The sequence below is a fragment of the Prionailurus bengalensis genome, chromosome B2, assembly GCF_016509475.1.
Source record: "Prionailurus bengalensis isolate Pbe53 chromosome B2, Fcat_Pben_1.1_paternal_pri, whole genome shotgun sequence".
In the NCBI taxonomy this organism is placed as follows: domain Eukaryota; kingdom Metazoa; phylum Chordata; class Mammalia; order Carnivora; family Felidae; genus Prionailurus; species Prionailurus bengalensis.
Window position 1 is genome coordinate 28,524,521 of NC_057349.1, and position 23,417 is coordinate 28,547,937.

The 23,417-nt window shown below is 35.6% G+C and overlaps 1 protein-coding gene and 1 pseudogene across 2 annotated transcripts in view; one reads left to right on the forward strand and one right to left on the reverse strand.

Moving 5' to 3' along the window:
• EXOC2 (exocyst complex component 2) overlaps positions 1-23,417 on the forward strand; it is a 277,442-nt gene that overhangs the window by 224,220 nt on the left and 29,805 nt on the right. The window lies entirely within an intron of this gene.
• Positions 8,759-21,987, reverse strand: LOC122490218 (annotated as a pseudogene).

The following is a 23,417-nucleotide window of genomic DNA, read 5'->3' on the forward strand; positions in this document are numbered from 1 at the left end:
AGACAAAAAAGGGAGGCTATTTTGGAAGTCTTGGAATGAAAAGAATGGACTGTGAGCTTGGGTGTGTTCAGAGGACAGATAAGATTGCATTTATAATGAACTATGGGTAGATAAGTTAGCAATATTAAATACAGTAGGTACATTAACAACTTGGGGAGAACTGTCAGACAAGCCTTTTTACATTTCAGTCAGCACAGTATCTGTTTTTTGCTAGAAAAAAAAAATAATTAATTTTGAGATTAAGTAAGTAAAACTGCTTTCCAGAGTAGGAATTGAGTCTCTTATACATGTTTAGAAATTAAAGGGAAAAGTCAATTTTTTTAGTTCACTTACTTTGGTGTATATCACTGCTCAAGTATGTGTATTGCTTGGATATTAAACTAAGAAAGCAAATTATCACTTTAGAAATAGATTTTCCTGGCATTCTGTGGTCTGTAAGTTCCCAATAGGGCCTGAGTTGACACTTAGTTGTTGCATGACTCTGCTGACTGTCTTTGAGGCAGGAGCAATACTGTTTCACTACGGACCCTAGTAAGTCTAACAGTTCTCTCCCCATATGTCAGTGTCCTAACGAACACCTGAATAAATATTACAAAGATTTTCTCTTTTCACTGAGTATACTTTTCTATCAAAAAAATAAATACATAAGCAAAGTTATCCCTTCGGTTTAACTTAAACTTCTCTTCCCTTAGCTTCATTTTCAGGTTTTTGTTAAAGCATTCAAATATACTTTTACTGCAGTATCATTTCTGACCAGCTCTGCATGCCCACCCTTGCATACATACTGCCACCAAACGTTGCCTTCGTATAATAGTACTTTATTAAAGATACCAATTCAGTGGAAAATACAGGTATTTTTCCATTCTAAATAGTACATTCTTCTAAAGAATTTGGACTGCTGCATTTCAGTCATACAAGTTATCATTTGTGACCAACAAGATTTTAAAGGACCTCATTGTACTAACCAAAGAAAACTATACGTTTGTTGCCCTGTTTAAAGTTAGTGTAAGTTGGGGCACCTGGGTGGCTCAGTTGGTTAAGTGTTCAGTTTCAACTCAGGTCATGATCTTTCTGCTCATGGGTTCAAGCCCCTCACTGGGCTCTGTGCTGACAGCTCGGACCCTGGAGCCTGCTTCAAATTCTGTCTCCCTCTCTCTCTCTCTCTTCCCCTCCCCCGCTCACATTCTGTCTCTCTCTCAAAAATAAACATTAAAAAAAAAATAAAGTTAGTGTAAGTTGGATTTACAGATACAGAAATATATGTATTTGGAACACTGAGACTAGAATAAAAAATTAAAATCAGTCTGTTAATCTCTGTACTCAATACCTGTAAAATATTTCCCTCATGTACAGATAGAAAATACATTTGCTTTTCATTCACAAATTCAGCAAATATTATCCAGCTTTCCAGGTTGTTAAAGATAGCAGTTCCTGATTTCCAAGTTTAAAATTTAAATAGAGAAGCTGACAGTATAAAAGAGATGAAATCATTGTGATTTTTACTTAAGTAAGTTAGAAGGCTCTCATATTCTTCTATATCCTGTGTTCTTCTCTGAGAATTGAAAAATGTATGGGGAACCAGGACAATAAACTTGAGTGTGTCCACCTAATGTTCTTTATACTCTGGAATATTTTTAAAATCAAGGCATTCGCTGGAGGATACTCCTGAAACTTTCTTAGTATCTGTATCTGTGGTGCATGCTTCTCTTTTGTTTGTTATTGGTTGGTTGGTAGTGTGTTGTGAGGGTAGGTATTTTGGTGAAAACTATCTTAACATTAGGTAGCAAAAAAAAAAAAAAAGTTACATGCCAAAATAGGTCTGTTATTTTCATAAGATTTTATATCCATTTATTTTGAAAACAATACCTTCTTGGAACACTTGAGATTTTTCTCCCCTTTAAAATTAAAATCCAGTGAGTTATATGGGAGGAAAATATGAAAACCAGCTGTAATTCTGTTCATTTGACTACTCATCTATTATTTTCTTTTAAATTATCATCATTTCTTTACAGTTACCTAAGGAAAATATATTTCCACTGACATGTGAAGGCTACCCTAATTTGTTATTGTATATTTTTTTCCAACATTTTTCTGGTAATACTATTTTGTGATTTTTAACTAGATCTTTGTATTTCATTGAGTTAGTTGCACTTATCTGTGCATGAAGAACTCTGACCTCGTGGCTAAGCTACTTGACACTTATATCATTAAATCAGCACCGCCCATTTAATTGAACACTCATCAAGTGTTTAACTTTCCATAGGGAAAATCTTTCTCTGAAAATTTTTGGAGAGTTTACTAAAATTCATACTCATGCCTGGGACAGGGTATACACACATTGTTGCAAAATTGCTTAATAGTCATATTCAATATTAGAGAAGAGAGAAAAGAAGTGACTGTCTCACCCCATCAGTATCTAAACCTAAACAAAGTAAAGAAAGAATAATACTATTTGAATCTCTGAGGATAGGGAATCAATGAATAACACCCTTCTCTGCCCAAGTTTCAGGTTTTCAAAGAATAATGCAAAAGAGTCAGCAGATGAGAAGCTGATACTGGAGAATATGATTTAGATATAAGAGCCAGATGGGCTCCCCGGCCTCCAACTTCCATCTTGAAACAGGCCACTAAAGGGAAAGGCTGATTGCCGAGCAAATACCCAGGTCACTGCCTCACTGTCCAGAGCAGAGAAGGAAGAAGAAAGACAGCAAGCCCCTTGCTCAGGACTTTAGTAGATTCACTTGACCCAACCAAGAGGTGGACTAATGGTTGTGCTTCACCAACTGGGAAGTCCCATTTCTGTAGGAGAGGAGTAGGGGCGGGGCAGGGGGGTTGGCAAGAGGTCACGAGTGTCAGGGGAAAATCCCACTCATAAAAACCAGAAGAGTGGAAGACATCATCCCCCTTATTAAAAAACATAACCAGCAAGAGATACCTAGCTCTAGGTTTGCAGGCAAAAAGATATAAGCTGATTTCAGCAAATAAAAAACTTGTGTCCATTTATATACCAAGAAGCAGAATTATTTCAGAATCTAAATATCCATTCTTATTACAAATAAAATACCTCAGCCAGCTGTTTAAGGATCAGTTATAAAGATGGTAACATTCTAAATTGACTCTGAAGCATTTTCACTCTGCATCCAACTTCTGGTTTTCTGAATGATGGAATCCAACAATCAAAACCTTCTTCACTTCTGTTCCCTCTAATTTCTGCCTATGACTGCATGTGTACCCATTCTTCCCTTCTCAGCCTGTTGAGGGCTAATTGCATCTGCTCTCTGATCCAATCCCTGCTACCCTCTTAGGGGCCACATGCCATCAACCTTCTTTTTCTCCAGGTCTTTGACATTGTTTCTCATCTTTGTGTTCATAGCTCCTAAATGGTGCCTGATTCATAGTAAGCCATTGGTAACAGATTTATTCACTTAGTTGATTAATGAGAACTACCTTATCATAAGTTACTCAAGCCAGAGATGATAGGGAAAATTAAACATCAAGTAAAGTACCAGTTTACAGTTTAGTTTTTAAGAGTAATACATACTTTGAACAGAATGATTGATTTAATTATCTTTTTACAATTCAGTAAATGTCAAAGAGAACCTCAGTTGATTAGATACAAGTTACGAAAAATAACAATTAACCACCTATTTAGAAATGATCAGAATATTGTAAAGTACATTAACACCAAAGATCCTTTAAGTGTAATTTTACCTTTCTAAAATTATTCTGAAGATTCTTTGAGTCTTGCAGAATTTTAAGGGCATCATTCTGAACATTATATTCTTTTTGCTATTTGTGGAACACTTTTAAAAATCTGCCCTCTTCTCTGAATTTGGAACATTACTGGTTCTTTTGTTTCTCTTCTGACCTACCTTCCACAAGTCTCTTGCTTTCTAATCTTGGAGTGGTTTGACACTTTATTACTTCTGCTTTTGATCAAAACAAATGCTAATTGAGTAAACTTTCTCTTTGAAGAGAGAAGTCTAAGTCAATAATCTTTTCCTTTACTGAACTCTGAAAGACTAGTTTTACTAATTTCTTGGACTAGTTTTCTTAATTTCATTTAAAAAGTATTACAAAGTAGATTTCAATAAACTTGTATTTGATCTACTTATGAGAAAAGCAGTTTTACATTTTCTAGGGAGAATAATCCTAGTCAGTCTTTTTTTTTTTTTTATCATGGTTTCATTATTTACCTTACCTTTTTTCCAGACATTTTCTCCTTCTTTATAAGCAGTTTATATATTAGAGTCAGTGCTATAAAGCCATTTGTACAGTGCTTTGAACATTTGGTTATAATTTCTTTGTCTGCCAAACATTTTTCGATGTGAAATTTATTAACCTTGAGATGACCTGTGGCCCGCATATTTTCTTCATTACATGCCTTATCTGTTAAAGCATTTATTGTATTATGTATTAAATTGATAGCTGTAAGCTATGCTGTTTGTCATCAGGGTAAACCAAAGTACTTTTGTACACATAAACAGTCTAAGTCACTTTTTTTTTTTTTAACTTTTCATTTTGGGCATTTCGGGCATATATCAAAATAGAATAGTAAAACAAATCTTGACTGACATGTTGGCCAGCTTCAACAATTATGAGCTCATGGCCAAACTTGTTTTTATCTGTACCTCTCAATTCCCCACTACCTTTGGATATATTATTTTGAAGTGAATTCCAGACATTAGATCATTTCATCCATACACAGATCAGATAAGGACTGATTTTTTAAAAAAATAACCGTGATACCATCATCAGATCTGGAAGAAATTAACAATAATTTCTCACTTTTATCAAATATCTAGTCAATGTTCAGAATTCTCATAAAAGCTTTTTAGATAGTTTGTTCAAATCAGGATTCAGCCAAGGTCTGTATGTTGCATTTTGTTGATATGTCTCTTAGTTTTTTCTTTTTTTCCTCTAGGGTCCCCTCTTTTATTTATTTATTGAATAAATCAGGTTGATTGTTCTCTATGTATTCTCGCTTTCTGCATTTTTCAAATTGCTTCCTCTTAGTGTCATTTACTATTCTCTTCCATTCCTTGTGCTTCCTATAAATTTGTGATTAATAAAGTAACTTTATCAGTTTCAGGCTTGGTTTTATTTTAATTTTGCTTGCTGCCATCAGGAGGTACATAGGGTTTGGTTGTCTTTTTTTGTGATGTTAAGATTGAAAATTGAATTCAAGTGTTACTGGCTCAATCCAGTCTTTAAAACTTTATCATAAACTTTTCATCTGGTGGTTTTAACATCATTGGGAATTGTTGCCATGACCAGTTTTTTCCTTAAGGATTACAAATTCATGATTGTTTGCTGAAACACTAAATAGAAAATTTTCATCAACTGTTTTGTTACTCTGAAGTTCCTAAAGGAAAGGCAGGATATGCTTAATTCTTTCTCTTTTTTTAAATCAGTTTTCAGATTGAGTTGGTTCCCTCACATTTTAAAAAGTGATCAATAAGATTTTTAAAAAATTATTGTTTTTGTTGGTTTGAACATATTTAATGAGTTTCAACTTATTATAGTGGTTATTTTTTTAATAACCAATTTGTGCCCTCTTTGTCTGGGTAATCTCTTCAGATGGGCTCCTGACTCTGAAAGTACAGCTTCATGGTGCTCCCTTACTCCCTGGTATATTGAGGTGTTGCATGCTTACTGTGTGCTTTCTTGTCCCAGATGTGGAATCAGCCACTGGAAGGAAATGAAATAATATAAATATTGAAATAATGTAAAATTTGAAGCAACTTCTTTTCTTTTACTTTGCTTTTACTTTTTTCATACTTTGTTCCTGTTCTTCCTATGTCCCCCTGGGCTTTTTTGTGGTCTGTCTGTCTCATTAACTCTCATCCAAAAAGCTCGTTCTGTAATTGGATAAGCAGTGTTAGCAGCAGTCACATTACCTGGTGGCTTCTTATGTTCCAACAATACCATTGCTTTTGTTCAAGTCAGCACCAGGTAAGCCCATTCCTTAACATCATAGTTCTTACCAGTCAGGTAGTGAAAGGTTATGTCCCCTGTAAAGAGGTGTCTCCTAGTCAGGAAGACATTAGAAGAACTATATATGTATATTCTGTAATTATGAATCTGTAAAAAGGGCCTATGAGAGGTGTTAGGGTTTTATTTTCCTTACTTTACCTGATTTTGTATACCTAAGAGTCATTCTATTTTTTTTTCCCTTCCCCTCCCCTTAAAAACTGAGAATAAACTGAGGGTTGATGGGGGTAGGAGGGAGGGGAAAGTGGGTGACGGGCATTGAGGAGGGCACCTGTTGGGATGAGCACTGACTGGGTGTTGTGTGGAAACCAATTTGACAATAAATTTCATATTAAAAATAATAATAAATCAAGGATAATTATTATAATGCCAATTCAGAGACATATATGAATGTTTAAAGGGACAGTAAAATTAATAGTTCTCGGGGCGCCTGGGTGGCGCAGTCGGTTAAGCGTCCGACTTCAGCCAGGTCACGATCTCGCGGTCCGTGAGTTCGAGCCCCGCGTCAGGCTCTGGGCTGATGGCTCAGAGCCTGGAGCCTGTTTCCGATTCTGTGTCTCCCTCTCTCTCTGCCCCTCCCCCGTTCATGCTCTGTCTCTCTCTGTCCCAAAAATAAATAAACGTTAAAAAAAAATTTAAAAAAAAAAAAATTAATAGTTCTCATGGTGAGGCTATATGTAAATTCATTTTTTTAATGAAAATTCTGTAAAGTTTTGTCATATAAAAGTTAGAATCCAATTGTCCACTGTATGTCTCAATAATATGTTTACTTATTAAATTATCTGACTCATTAAAAAAAAAAGAGTCATTCTAAAAGTCATATACACACTTCACAGTTGTGTGCACCATGGTAAAACCCAAGATAACAGATATTTGTCTGTATTCTACCATTTTGGCATTCTTTTCTCCACCCCAGCTATTTTATTATTTCCTTGTGACCTTGGCTACACTAATTTAAAAATATTTGTCTCTAAATAGTTCTGTGTGAAAAATTTTAAAGGGCATTGGAGGGCTTGCCTTTATTTTGATCTCTGACTTAGGGCATGCCCTGAAAACCTGTGGAAGTCTGTGGTGCCTGTCAGACACGATGAGCAAGTGGCTATGTCCACTCTTCTGTTTGGCTAGTTGCAGGTCCAGAATGTAACTGCATAGCTGCAGGTTTGGTAACATTGACAGCTTACAGGTACTGTTGACATTTGGATCATCATTTTCATAATTTAGCGTAGGTGTTGTAACTACTATCAAGGAGTTACCTTATTTCCACTTTGTTCATATTCAGAAATTTTTATTGACCTGATACAACAAACTGATTAATTTTAGTATAGTATCTCTTCACTCTGCATTATATGTAAATTTTAATGAAACACTTTATATTGTCTTAGTATTTAGATGGGTGAAGTGCATTGGACTAGTAGAATGAGTAGACAATTCCAAATTATTACTTTAACCTGGAAAGCTCTGACAAATGTTATGCTTCCCCCGTTATTTATAACATGCATCACAACAGAAAGCTGAAGTTCAGATGACTTCCAAATGTTATATTTGAACTTCTTAACAAATTTTAAGTCACCATCAAAAGTTTTTTATTTCTGGGGCACCAGGATGGTTCAGTTGGTTAAGCATCCAACTTTGGCTCAGATCATGATCTCATGGTTCTCAAGTTCCAGCCCTGTGTCAGGCTCTGTGCTGACAGCTCAGATCCTGGAGCCTGCATCAGGTTCTGTGTCTCCCTCTCTTTCTGCCCCTCCCCTGCTTGCTCTCTGTCTCTCTTCTTTCTCTCTCTCAAAAATAAATAAACATTTAAAAAAATGAATTCTTCTTTGCAATAATCTAAAAAAAAAGTGTTTTTATTCCTTAGTCACTGGTTAACAGACTCTAAGGCATTAAAATAACAGAAGTGAAACTAAGGACAGACAAGTTGTCTAAAAAAAAAAAAAAAAAAACCCTGAAAGCTACTTTATACTCACTGTAAACACTGTGTGTGTGTGTGTGTGTGTGTGTGTGTGTGTGTGTGTGTGTACATGGTCTCTCTTTTGATTGAAAATTATTATTTAATTAAAATTATTGTTGTTATCTCTCCTTCAAGACTATAATGTGCCCTGTTATACCAACACACCTAGAATCCAATTGGCCATACTTTGGCTCCAAAACTACTTGTGCTAAGATGGGTCTGCATAGCTCTCTGGAATTGCCTTATATCCAACGGATATTTTGATGATTTTAAAGAGAACAAGAGAGATTACAAAAAAGCCAGGGATAGGTAGGAGATCAGAAAACTCAGTGTGGAAAGGACAGAAGGATGTTAAGAGAAGAATTTTTTTTCTATTTTCCTATTCACTTCCAATGCCCACATTCCCTTAACTGGCCTTCCTGGTTTTTTGTTCTTTAATTTCTTTGTTTCTCTTTGTGTTTCTTTACTTGGGGAAGTGTGGGAGTAAGTTAGGATTCCTAGTTGCTAACTTCTAGGAAGAACTGAAAAATGTGTATTTCAAGTGTTCTCTTCTTTATACCATAACAATATTATTAATTTGTTTCTGGCATATTCTGTAAAAACCAATATGTTTATAGTTTCATCAAACGCAAAACCATTCATGTGCCTTTACTGTGGCTAGGATTGAAAGGGAAAATTTTGAAAACTGTTAGTTTATAACTAAGCCATTGTTGCTTATCATTCTCCTTAAAGTTTTTTATATGCACAAATCTGGTCATTGGCTCCTATAACTTTCGCTTCACAATAACCTTCAAAGATATCTCTTGCCCTCATTTAGCTTTGCCAGCCCTTACTCAGCTGCTCCTGCATCCCCCTGTACCCTCCTCTGGGCTTCTGCTCTGCTGGAGCACTCCAGCTCCTCTCAGAGCTTCCCACCTGAGCATGCCTAAGGTCCTTGTGTGCACCTAGGTGTGAGCTTCCAGAGAACCCCTGGAGGGGCTGCATCTTCATCACCACCAAGTCTGAAGCCACTGAGAAAGTGCCACAGGCAGATTGTGTACTCAAAAACTGTTCTCAGTGAATGGAAAAGGCACATGAATTTACTCATTCTAGTAGAAGATGCACACCTATAGAATTTTGTGAGAAAGCTAAACTGTAGAACAATTCTTTGGGTTTCATCTTCTCTAATATGTCATCAATCAGGGTCAGAAAAGCCATCTCTGTCTGCATCTCTCCCCCAGTACAGGAGAGAACCTCATAGGTAAACAGCAGGTTGATAAATATTTATTGGGTTAATTACATCCAACTTCCTTAACCATCTTCTCTTAATAAGCAACAAAAACCCACCCCTAATTACTTTAGTATAGCTTAAGAATAAGCCATTTTGATAACTGTTGAACATTACAGTGGAAACCTTTTGAGTATGTGTTTTTTAAAACAACAACATCTTGAATATTTCCTGGGAGTCCCCATTAGAAGGGAAACTGACAGGTCTGAAAGGGTCTCAGACACCTGGCACATTCTTCTCTTCAGAACAGAGGAAACCAAGTCTCAGGTGAAGGGTTACTGAAGGCCCTGGAGCACCATGTTGTTGACAAAACTGGGACTTTTTCTGCCTCGATTTATTATTTATCAGCAAGCTAATTTGGTAAACTCTGTGTTGTATCAACAGTCCAACAGTGATATTGTTTGAATCCAAAACTCAGTTTGGGGCTAAGTTTTAAGTGATTAGAGCAATAGACATCAACAAAGCAGCTTGTGTCTATAGGAGCAAGTTAAACATGATAATAAAATCTTTATAATGTGTAAGATATTTACTTGGGATATGGATTTTCTTTTGTATCAATTTACTGATAATGTTTCATACAGATAATAAAAATGTTTGAGGGACAACCAAAGTAAATTCATAAATATGATATATTTGAAAACCCATTTTTCATTTTTTGAAATTTCTGTCCTTTCTGATTGCAAATGGAGTGACAGCCTATGATTACAGTAACAAGAACTTTAAGAATTATATGTAGAATGCATATCACTTTTAGTAAGTTTGTGTATTGAAGGAGCTTAGTTATAGGTTTTATGAAAACACAAAAAGCCACCTTCAGGGAGTTTAAATATGACGGATATGAAAAAGATTAATATTCTACAGTTGGGTTGTATAATGAAAAGAAAAATTGGTATATTTTCTTAGACCTTTTTCTCTTCTTTTTTGATTTTGTGCTATGGCTTATTTTGTTTTGTTTTGTTTTCTACTAAGGAAAAGTGATTAACAAATCCCTTCCCCCTTTTTTTTAACTAGAACAAGTGCTATTTTTGGACACATGTGCCAGTATCCAGCAAGACCATGCATAAATTATTGTTGACCGTGAAGTGCTTTTGGTGGGCACATAGTCTTTCACCATGGGAAAACTGGCAGTGTCCACTAAAGATAAATTTGCATTTTTGCCATGACCCAATTTGATTCCAGTATGTTGCCTAAGAGAAATGAGTGTTATGCCTACCAAAAGACAGCAACATTCATAGCAGTTTTATTTAAAATAGCTAAAAATTGGAAACAATTCAGATGTTATTCAGCAGTTAGAATGGGTACATAAATTGTGGTGTAGCCATACAGTAAGATTTGTATAGCAATGACAATGACCAAGCTCTTCCATATGTAATATTAATGGTTCTCACAGATATAATAGAGGAAGAGTCCATATCCAAAAGAATACATACTGTCTGCTTCTGTAGGAGTTCCTTATTTCATTTGTATGAAAGCCAACATACTGATCAATGGAGATGGAGGTCTGAATAATGATTACCTTATAGGTGGGGGTATATTGTCTGGGAAAGACTACAAAAGAGCCTGATGGGATGCTGGATATAAATATTTTATGTCTTGATGTGGATGGTGGTTATATATATGTATACAAATTTAAAAAAAACCCATCAGGTTATACACTTAAGATTTACATGGCTTATTATAAGTTGTACTTAATTTTTCCCCTTCATTTTGTTTTTATTATAGCATGATTGATTAATTTACAGCAAGCAGAAAATAAGCTGGGCCTTGTTTTGATCTAAACATTGATGTTTTCAAGGTTGACACAATATTTGTTAAAAAGAACATATAAAAAATACCTTTTGAGAAGCTTCTAAAAGAAAGAAAATATGAAGTTTAGCCCTACAACCTTCCTCTTTGGTAGAACTGCAAACGACTGCTACAATTTAAATAGACTTTTTGTTGTAGAGTTTACATCTAGGAAAATCTAAAAAAAAAATAGATGTGCATATAAATTATTGCATAGCAGAACATAAACATTAACTGCAAACAGTAAAGAAATGAAAGTTCAAAATACTGTCAAATATACAAAAGTTCTAGAATCAGTCCATTAAAAACATTCCACAAGTAGTATTTTAAAACTATGTTTTGTTCTTTACAGGCAAGGCCTATATTACTAAAACAAAAATTGATAAAAATGATCCTCCAAAAGGAATTGTCTCCCCACAGTATTTCTTACTTATACCTGCAAACAAGTTATCTGTAATTTTTAAAGATACCAGCCTTTATTCTGAAATGAGTTTGGGCATGTCCCTTTTATTGCCCCCCAAATGATTTCTCACAGAAATGCTAGAAATTATAAATGGTTGAGATATAATTTTCTTTTTTAGTCAGGTATTGCCAGATACTACATTGATAACCAGCCACACTCAGAGATGTGACTCTTACTTAAAGTTAATTCTTTTTCCAAAATATTTTAAATTTCATGGCACCACAGAATCAACTAGAATGGGACTACTCTTTTTCAACTTGCCTCACATGCAATAAACAGGTGTGAAAAACAAGCTTCCTTCATAAAGTGGTAGGCAAATTTTGATACAAATGCTATAAACATCAAAATTCAGTTCTTTTGTACTATGCATATGCATAAACATAAGCCTAGTTTGAAGCAATTTACTTGCTGCTTTTTAATAGCAGTAAGAAAACGTAGCAATATGACTAGCAATGCTCTTTAAAGTTTAAGGTAACTACTTGAGAGCATTTTTTCCCCTTAAAATTATTTCTGCCATCATTGACCTGCTCAGATTTTAAGGTGAGTTCTTCCAATGTTTATATGTTCTAAATCATCATAGAAACCAGAAAAAAGCAGTGAAGGTTACATCTTTCAGTCAAAAACTCAATCTTCCCCAAGTCCTACTTAACCCAGTTGACATCATTCCCCAAGATAGTTAGCAAAAGAACTATTCCACAGTGTCATAAGTTAACTATTATCATGTATCTAGTAGACATCTTAAGACAAAAAGGTCTACCCTAAATGTGTCTGATCAGTCTCACTTGTACTATGGCTACAACTTCACTTTTACATCATTCTATCTTATTAGCAAGCTACATTTCTGTGTTAATAGTTATACCAAATATGGATATGAAAGTAAATTTTTAATAAGATAGTGTTGCAAATTATGGTCATCCATTATCTCTTCACCAATACTTCAAGCATAAAAAATGAGAATCTTTACAAAAATATACAGAGGGGGCACCTGGGTGGCTCAGTCAGTTAAGTGTCTGACTTTATCTCAGTTCATGATTTCATGGTTCATGGGTTCAAGCCCCGCGTTGGGCTCTGTGCTGACAGCTTGGAGCCTGGAGCTTGCTTCGGATTCTGTGTCTCCCTCTCCCTCTGCACCTCTCCCACTTGTGCTCTGTCTCTCTCTTTCTCAAAAATAAATAAACATTAAAAAAAATTTTAATACATGGAGATACCACAAACTGGTAGCTGCCCATAACATTAAACAAACTGGCTCTTAAGAGTGGCTGCTCAACTGCCTATCATTTTAATTATAACCATTTGCCCAGTACAGGGAAAACTGCCACATGTTTTTGAAGCATTGTTGCAACATTGTATTCCTGATAATTTAAACAATACCATGAGTAAATGAATGATACATGCCCCAAAATATCAAAATTTATCCATTTGACTTAACACTAGTATCTAAGACTTTGATTTAGATTTTGACCTAGACCTAGATTGTGATCTTGACTAGATTTGAATCAAAGTGGTTCTTTTTTCCTTGATTCATTTTGATATCTTGAGCCAGCCTTATAATGTGTTTTGGAATCTGTTTTAGAAGTAAATGCCTCTGGTTTTGGTAAGAGATGCACACCTAAAATGTGATTGAGCCTTCATTTCTTTCTTTAAGTTTTATTTAGATTCAAGTTGGCTAACATACAGTGTAGTACATTGGTTTAAGGGGTAGAATTTAGTAATTCATCACTTACATATAACACCCAGTGCTCATCCCAACAAATGCCTTCTTTAATGCCCATCACCAAGTTAGCCCATACCCCCCACCTAGTTCCCCTCTATATTTGTTATCCATATTTAACAGTCTCTTGTGGTTTGCCTTCCTCTCTGTTTTTATCTGATTTTTCCTTCCATTCCTCTCTGGTTGTTTCTTAAGTTCCACATATAAGTGAAATCATATGATATTTGTCTTTCTCTGATACTTACTTTGCTTAGCATAATGCACTCTGGTTCCATCCATGTTGTTGCAAATGGCAAGATTTCATTCTTCTTGCTTGCTGACTAATATTCCATTGTGTATATGTACCAAATCTTCATTATCCAATCAACAGTCAGTGGACATTTAGGCTCTTTCCATAGTTTGTCTGTTGTTGATAATGCTGCTATTGCATGTGCCCCTTCAAATCAGCATTTTTTGTATCTTTGGCTAATACCTAGTAGTGCAATTACTGGGTTATAGGGTAGTTCTTTTTTAACTTTATGAGGAACGTACATACTGTTTTCCAGAGTGGCTGTACCAGTTTGCATTCCCACCAACAGTGTAAAAGTGTTCCCTTTTCTCTGCATCCTCGCCGATATCTTTTATTTCCTGAGTTGTTAATTCTAGCCATTCTGGCAGGTGTGAGGTGATAGCTCATCATAGTTTTGATTTGTATTTCCTAGATGATGAGTGATGTTGAGCATCTTTTCATGTGTCTGTTAGCCATCTGGATGTCTTCTTTGGAACAATGTTTATTCATGTCTTCTGCCCATTTCTTCACAGGATTATTGTTTATTAGGGGGTGTTGAGTTTGATAAGTTCGTTATAGATTTAGAGGCATTTACCTCTAAAACAGATTCCAAAACACATTATAAGGCTGGCTCAAGATATCAAAATGAATCAAGGAAAAAAGAACCACTTTGATTCAAATCTAGTCAAGATCACAATCTAGGTCTAGGTCAAAATCTAAATCAAAGTCTTAGATACTAGTGTTAAGTCAAATGGATAAATCTTGATATTTTGGGGCATGTATCATTCATTTACTCATGGTTTTGTTTACTTAAATTATCAGGAATACAATGTTGCAACAATGCTTCAAAAACATGTGGCAGTTTTCCCTGTACTGGGCAAATGGTTATAATTAAAATGATACTAACCCTTTATCCGATATGTCATTTGCAAAGATCTTCTACCATTCCGTCGGTTGGTTGCCTTTTAGTTTTGCTGAGGGTTTCCTTTGCTGTGCAGAAGCTTTTTATCTTGATGAGATCCCAATAGTTCATTTTTAGTTGTGTTTTCCTTGCGTTTTGGAGACATGTCAAGTAAGAAGTTGCTGTTACATCAAAGAGGTTGCTGCCTTTATTCTCCTCTAGGATTTTGATAGTTTCCTGTCTTACATGTAGGTCTTTCATCCTTTTTGAATTTGTGTATGGTGTGGGAAAGTGGTCTAGTTTCATTCTTATGCATGTCTCCAGTTTTCCCATCACCATTCGCTAAAGAAGCTGTCTTTTTTCTTTTTTTTTTTACATTGGATATTCTTTCCTGCTTTGTCAAAGATTAGTTGGCCATACATTTGTGGGTCCATTTCTGGGTTTTCTGTTCTGCTCTCTGGTCTATGTGTCTGGTTTTTTGTGCCAGTACCATACTGTCTTAATGATTACAGCTTTGTAATATAGTTTGAAGTCCAGAATTATGATGCCTCCCGTTTTGGTTTTCTTTTTCAACATTACTTCAGCAATTCAGGGTCTTTACTGGTTCCATACAAATTTTAGAATTGTTTGTTCTAGCTCTGTGAAGAATGCTGATGGTATCTTGAGAGGGATTGCATTGAATATATAGACTGTGTTGGGTAGTATCAACATTTTAACAATATTTGTTCTTCTAATCCATGAACATAGAATTTTCTCCCATTTCCTTGTGTCTTCTTCAATTTCTTTCATACCTGTTCTATAGTTTTCAGTGTACAGATCTTTTACCTCTTTGGTTAGGTTTATTCCTGTGGTTTTTGGTGCAGTTATAAATGGGACTGTTTTCTTGATTTCTCTTTCTGCTGCTTCATTATTGATGTATAGAAATGCAACAGATTTCTGCATGTTGATTTTATATTCTGCAGCTTTGCTGAATTCACGTATCAGTTCTAGCAATTTTTTGATGGAGTCTTTCAGTTTTCCATATAGAGAATCATGTCTGCAAATAGTGGAAGTTTGACTTCTTCCTTGCCAATTTGTATGCCTTTTATTTATTTTATTTTATTTATTTTATTTTTATTTTTGTTGTTGTTGTTGTTGTTGTTGTTGTTGTTGTTGTTGTTGTCGTCATCGTCTGATTACTAAGGCTAGGACTTCTAGTACTATTTTGAACAAGAGTGGTGAGAGTGGACATCCCTGCTGTGTTCCTGATCTTAGGGGGAAAGTTCTCAGCTTTTCCCCATTGAGGATGATACTAGCTGTGGGTCTTTCATATATGGTCTTTATGATGTTGTTGAGGTATGTTTCTTCTATCCCTACGTTCTTGAGGATTTTTATCAAGAAAGGATGCTGTATTTCGACAAATGTTTTTTCTGCATCTACTGAGAGGATCATGTGGTTCTTATCCTTTCTTTTGTCAGTGTCCTGTATCACGTTAATTGATGTGCAGATATTGAACCATCCTGTAGCCCAGGAAAAAAATCCCACTTGATTGTGGTGAATAATTCTTTTATATATTGTTGGATTCGATTTGCTACTGTTTTGTTGAGAATTTTTGCATTCATGGTCATCAGGGAAATTGGTCTGTAATTCTCCTTCTTAGTGGGGTCTTTGTCTGGTTTTGGAATCAAGGTGATGCTGACCTCATAGAATGAGTTTGGAAGTTTTCCTTCCATTTCTGTATTTTGGAACAGTTTGAGAAGAATAGGTATTAACTCTTCTTGACTGGTAGAATTCCCCCTGGGAGGCCATCCAGCCCTGGTCTCTTGTTTGTTGGAAGACTTTTTTTTATTACTGATTGAATTTCTTTACTGGTTATAGGTCTGTTCAGTTTTCCCTTTCTTTTAGGTTATGTGTTTCTAGGAATTTATCCATTTCTTCCAGATTGCCCAATTTGTTGGGGTATAATTGTTCATAATATAATAGTTTGTATTTCTGTGTTGTTGGTTGTGATAACTACTCTTTCATTCATGGTTTACTTATTTGGGTCTTTTCCTTTTTATTTTTGATAAGTCTAGCCAGGTATTTATCAATTTTGTTTATTCTTTCAAAGAACCAGCTTTTAGTTTCATTGATCTGTTCTCCTGTTGTTTTGATTTTGATATCATTGATTTCTGCTCTAATCTTTGTTATTTCCTGTCTTCTGCTGACTTTGGGCTTTATTTGCAGGTTTTTTTTGTTTTGGTTTGTTTTTCCCCAGATCCTTTAGATTTAAAGTTAGATTGTGTATTTGAGACATTTCTTCCTTCTTAGGAAGGTCTGGATTGTTATATACTTTACTCTTTTAACTGCCTTTTCTGCATCCCAGAAGTTGGGATTGTCGTGTTTTCATTTTCATCAGTTTTCATGTACTTTTTAATTTCCTCTTTAATTTCTTGGTTAACCAGTTCATTCTTTAATAGGATGTTCTTTAACCTCCAAGTATTTTTGATCTTTCCACATTTTTGTTTTTTGTGGTTGATTCCAAGTTTCATAGCATTATGGTCTGACAGTATGCATGATATGATCTTTGCACATATTGAGGGCTGATTTGTGACCCAGTATGTGATCTATTCTAGAGAATGTTCCTTGTGCACTCAAGAAGAATGTGTATTCTGCTCCTTTAGGATGAAATGTTCTGAATATATCTGTTAAGTCCATCAGGTCCAGTGTGTCATTCAAAGCCATTGTTTCCTTGTTGATTTCCTGCTTAGATGATCTGTTCTCTGATGTAAGTGGAGTGTTAAAGTCCCCTACTATTATTGTATTATTATCAATGAGTTTCATTATGTTTATTATTAATTGATTTAATTGATTTATATATTTGCATGCTCTCAAGTTGGGAGCATAGATATTTATAATTGCTAGATCTTCTTGATGGAGAGACCCCTTAATTATGATATAATACACTTCTTCATCTCTTTTTACAGCCTTTGTTTTAAAATCTAGTTAGTCTGATATTAAGTATGGGTACTCTTGCTTACTTTTGATACCCCTTAGCATGATAGACGGTTCTCCATCCCCTCATTTTCAATCTGCAAGTGTCTTTAGATCTAAAATGAGTCTTTTATTGGCAGCATATAGATGGATCCTGGTTTTTTATACATTTTGATACCCTATGTCTTTTGATTGGAGCATTTAGTCCATTTACATTCAGAGTGATTATTGAAAGATTTGAATTTAGTGCCATTGCATTGCCTGTAGAGTTGAAGTTTCTGGTGATCCTCTCTGGTCCTTTCTAGTATTTGATTCTTCTGATCTTGTTTTGTTTTGTCTTTCTCTGCTTAAAGAGTCCCTTAAAATGTCTTGCAAGGCTAGTTTAGTGGTCATAAACTCCTTTAGTTTTTGTTAGTCTCGGGAAACTGTTTATCTCTCCTTCCATTCTGAATGACAGCCTTGCTGGATTAAGAATTCTTGGCTGCATATTTTTTGATTCAGCATGTTGAATATATCTAGCCACTCCTTTCTGACCTACCAAATTTCTTTGGACAGATCTACTGCATACCTGATCTGTCTTCCCTTGTAGGTTAAGGACTTTTTTCCCGAACCTTACTGCTTTCATGACTCCTTCCTTGTCTGTCTATTTTGTGAGTTTGACCATGATATGCCTTGGCAATGATCAGCTTTTGTTGAATTTAATGGGAGTTCTCTGCTTCTTGGATTTTGATGTCTGGGTCCATCCCCACATTAGAGAAGTTTTCAATTGTAATTTGCTCACATAAACTATCTGTCCCTTTTTCTCTCTCTTCATCTTCTGGGACTCCTATGATACGAATGTTAATCCTCTTTAATAAATCACTAAGTTCTTTAAGTCTTGTATAATGATCCTTCTGCCTTTGTCTCACACTTCTGTTCAGCTTCATTTTTTTCCCCATAATTTTTCCTTCTGTATCACTGATTTGCTGCTCTGCTTCATCCATCCTCGCCATCATGGCATCCATTCAAGATTGTGCCTTGGTTATAGCATCTTCCAATTTCAGCCTGACAAGATTTTAGCTCTTTTTATCTCTGCAGAAAGGGATTTTTCCTGTGTCTTCTATGCCTTTTTCGACCCCAGCTTGTTCCTATAATTTTGGGGGGGTGGGGTTAATGTTTATTTTTGGGAGAGAAAGAGAGACAGTATGAGCAGGGAAGCTGCAGAGAGAGAGGGAGACATAGAATCTGAAGCAAGCTCCAGGCTCTGAGCTGTCAGCACAGAGCCCAATGTGGGGCTGGAACTCACAAACTGTGATATCATGACCTGAGCTGAAATCAGACACTTAACTGACCAAGCCACCTAGGCACTCTTAGTTTTTTTTTTTAATATTTTATTTATTTTAGGGGAGAGTCCAAGTGGGGAAAGGGCAGAGAGAGGGGGACAGAGGATCTGAAGCAGGCTCTACACTGACAGGCTGACAGCAGTGAGCCCAATATGGGGCTTGAACTCATGAACTGCGAGATCATGACCTGAGCTGAAGTCAGACGCTTAACAGACTGAGCCACCCAGGTACCCCATAATTGTGCTTTTAAATTCTAGTTCATACATCTTACTTATATCTGTGTCAATTAAATCCCTGGCTGTCATTTCTTCCTGCTCTTCTTTTCTGGATGAAGTCTTCTATGTTGTCATTTTGGAGAAAGAAAAAAAATTAATAAAATAAAATAATAAGTAAAAATCAGGGGTGCCTGGGTGGCCCAGTTGGTTAGGCATCTGACATTGGCTCAGGTCATGATCTCAGGGTTTGTGAGTTCAAGCCCCGTGTCGGGGTCTGTGCTGACAGCTCAGAGCCTGGAGCCTCCTTTGGATTCTGTGTCTCCCTCTCTCTCTCTCTCTGTCTCTCCCCCACTTGTGTGCTTGCTCTCTCTCTCAAAAGTAAAATATACATTAAAAAAATATTAAAAATATTAAAAATTAAAACAAAATGAAAAAACTTCAATAAATGAAGTTAGATCTTAGGTGTGTTTCAGTCTGCTTGTTAAGAGAGGCTTGATAGAGAAAAGAGAGAAAAGAAAAAAATAAATTTTTAATAAAATAAAATAGAATAGAATAAAAATGTTCTTTATCTAAGAAATAGAAAGAAAAAAAACTATAAACAAAAACAGAAGCAAATAAAATGAACAAATAAAAGGAAACCCAAATAAAGCTAGATCCAGTTTCCCCTAGAGCTGAAACACCCCTAGAGCTGCAGCACCCTATGATCTGTAGACTAAACAGGCAGAAGGGATTTGTCCTGGTCTTCTCTGGGAGGGGCCTGCTCTGCTGATTCTCAGGGGGACTTGTTTCAGTGGAAATGTGGCTCCAAAGTGCAGATGAGTGGGACTTGGTGTAAGCAACTCTGGCCTCCACTAGGTGGCTCTGTGTTTCCCTCTGAAGTCTGACCATGCTGGTGGGCTTGGGGAGGGTGGGTAAGGGAAGATGCCCTTTCCTTACCCTGGGAGGGCAACACTTGGCTGCCTCTGTTTAGGATAGCCTTCATTTCTTTCTTGAGCTGGAACTTGGACTGTGATCTTGAACTGGATTTGATCTTGAAAAGATCGATGGCAGCGTTTGAATTTTATGATTGTCAGAATGGCTTCTGCTACACTTTGGTCTTCCAGCTGGTCTGTTTCCAAGGCTATAAATACTTCTATAGTTGTAATCAAACTACCAGTTTCTTGATCTTTCATAACTTCTCCTAGAGCATCTATATTGTATCTGTCATAATCGTTGTAGTGTGAAGAACTATACACATTCCTCCCTTCCTTGGTTTTCATTTAATTTGGAGTCTTCTGATCCCTCTGTGCAAACTGTATTTCATTTTGGCATCCATAAATACATTTTCTATCAAAATTACGTAATAAAGCATCTTCAGTGTCACACATCCTTGGTTGAACATAAACAAATCCTCTTGGATAGCAGGTATAAAAATCAAGTGGAGCATACACATGAACTATAGGACCATAATGACCAAATTCCCATTGTAAACCTTCAGTCTGATATTGTGGGCCACATTCCTTACAAACAGAGATGGGGTTGGGAGGGAGGGGTGTGCACAGGTAGCGTGATATGACAGCAGCATGAGTCTGGGCAAGGGCATTAATGGGCTCAGTAAACTGTCCACAGATCCTCAGACACTCTCAGCCAAAGGGATCCACTGTGACAGCCCTCTGTAAGTTATACTTAATTTTAAAAGAGGGAAAAACTGAAAATTTAAAAATCTTGAAAACAGAGTATCATCATTTAGTAAGTACAGCCAATTGCTTACCTTTTTCAAATACATATCTTTGTGTAATATTTTGTGTAGGACATTTTCAGCTATGAAAGTCACTAAATCCAAGTATCTAAACAAAATGAACATTCAGACCTTCAAATCACTGTTATTTCAATTTAAAAACATTTTTTGTTCTGCTAAATGTCAAACTTAGAAAACTTATATTAAGGTGAAGCCTCATAAGCCAAGACCCCTGGCCCCCATTGGACATGTCTCATGAGGACATGCATTTGCTATTGTGTTAAGATGATATTGTTTTTTTTTTTAACTTTAGCATAACCTAGCATATTTAAACTAATAAAATAATTTTTATTTCCTTTGTACATTCTCCTTTTCCGTTTTTCTTATTTTTAATGCATGGAATATATAATATGCATCTATATGTATAAATTATGTTTTATACATTTATGTATTTGTTTTAAACAATATAATTATTTATTAACATAGTGGCACATAGTTTTATATATCAGAGGTTATGTATCACACATTATAATCTTATATCAAGAGGGTTCAAATTTATTTTACTTATAACTTGGATAATCAATAAGTTTGAAGACTGTGCCTCTTGATGGCAGGTACCATGCCTTAGTCCCACTGGGGTCCCCACCATAGGAAGTCCCTTTACATAGTGGATTCTCAACATATGTTTGAACAAATGAGTATTTTAGTAAATGAATGGTTTCCCAGTATGAGAATTATACTAGGTCTTAACATTTTTTCCTGATAAGAAGACATTTCAAACAGGTAGCATTTGTGTTTTCAGATGCCTGTACAAATGTAAGTGACACCTTTTGTGTACACTGCTTTAGAAAGAGCATGAGAGAGGACCTGGTAACACAGTAAGTCATAATTGTACAAATGGAAACATGTAGGTTGCCCCATTTTTGTCATTTTTAAGCTTGTAGCATTGAAAATGAAATACCAAACATCATTTTGCTTTGGGTCATATTGAAAACTTGATGAATTTGTTAAGATACTGCATTTTGGTCCATTTTTAAATAAAAATAACTTACAGTTTAACTGTTATTTTTACATACATTATCACATTTTATCCTTCCAACAACCTCATTGGAGTAAGATTTTATTTTCCCCATTTGGCTGATTTTTAAAATTTGAAGAATCAGAAAAGGAATCAGACTTGTTAAAGATACTAGACTTAGGACCTCAGCCCTGTTCTTCTGTCTCTAAATTCTAACTTTATCATTCTTATTGGAGAAGTATATAGGGTATAGGAGACCAGAGAGATAACAATACTATATAATTTTGCACATCCTAATATTTTGTAAATAATTGGATTGAAAAAGCACTTTGTGCCTTTCTCTGTCCGAGGTACCCCTAACAAGGTACGAAGAGGGAGAGCTGCCACTTTCCCTGAATGAGGGCTCATAGGCTTTGGTCTCATAGTCCTACTCCAGCTGAAGAAAGAAGTGGCGGCTTGCTAAAAGGACAGTATGTGTATTCAGTTTTCCTTTTTCTGTGAAAAACAGTGACTTATACTGGATCATTTCAATGTATGATAGAATTATAAATGTTACTATAATGAAAGATAAAAATATCAGGAAGAATAAAGAGGTTACTTTTGTTTTTGGATAAAACTGTACCAGAATCTTCCCTAGGCAATAAATTTGGTAGAGTAATAAAAGGAAGCATTGATTTTGAAGATGGAAGAGCAACTGCATAATTGTTAATAATAACTTCAAGAGAAAAAATAACTTAGAATTCAGATATTGGAAAGAAATTTTGTTGCAGAGTCAGAGAAACAAAATCCTAGCAATAAAATGAGTTGTTGTTACTACCTTTCCTGCTCCTTCTTGCTACTATTGAGTTCCCGTGCCTTTGTAGTTGATAGTCCTTACAGTAAACTTTATATCCAGCGTTATAGATAATGCAAATGTAGGCTAATGTAGGTAAACAGCTTGTCAAAGTCAGATGCTACCATCAAAGCCCTTTCTATCTTGCTATACTGCTTCTTCAATTTCATCATTTCAAACATTTAACAACCAATTGCTTAGTAGTTTTAATTGTCACAGTTAGGCTTAAAAGATACTTATTGAAAGATTTAAAAGATTTTTATCACAAATGGCAAGATTTCATTCTTTTTAAGGCTAATGTTTCACTTAAGGCTAATATTGCATCACATCTTCTTTATCCATTTATTTATCTATGGATATTTAGGTTGCCTCCATATGTTGGCACTGTATATAATGTTACAGTAAACATAGGGATGCATATATCTTTTTATATTAGTGTTTTTGTTTTCTTTGAGTAAATACCCAGTAGTGGAATTACTAGATCATATGGTATTTCTATTTTTAGTTTTTTTGAGGACCCTCCATAACTGTTTTGCACAGTGGCTGCACGAATTTACATTCCCACTAACAGTGCACAAGGGTTCCCTTTTCTCTACATCCTTACAAACACTTGTTATTTCTTGTCTTTTTGATACTAGTTGTTGTGGCTGGTGTGAGGTGACAATACGGATGGACCTAGAAGATATTATGCTAAGTAAAATTAGTCAGACACAGAAAGACAAATACCATACAATTTTGCTTTTATGTGGAATCTAAAAACCAACAAAAAAACAGAAACAGACCCATAAAGAGGAAAAACTATTATTTACCAAAAGGTTAAGGAATAGGAGGATGGACAAAGTGAGCAAAGGGGAGTGGGAGGTGTAGGCTTCCAGTTATGGCATGAATAAGTCACCGTTGAAAGATACAACATAGGGAATACAGTCAATGGTAGTGTAATAGTGTTGTGTGGTGATCGGTGGTTAGGTACACTTATGAGCATAGCATAATATTTAGAGTTGTTAAATCACTATGTTGTACA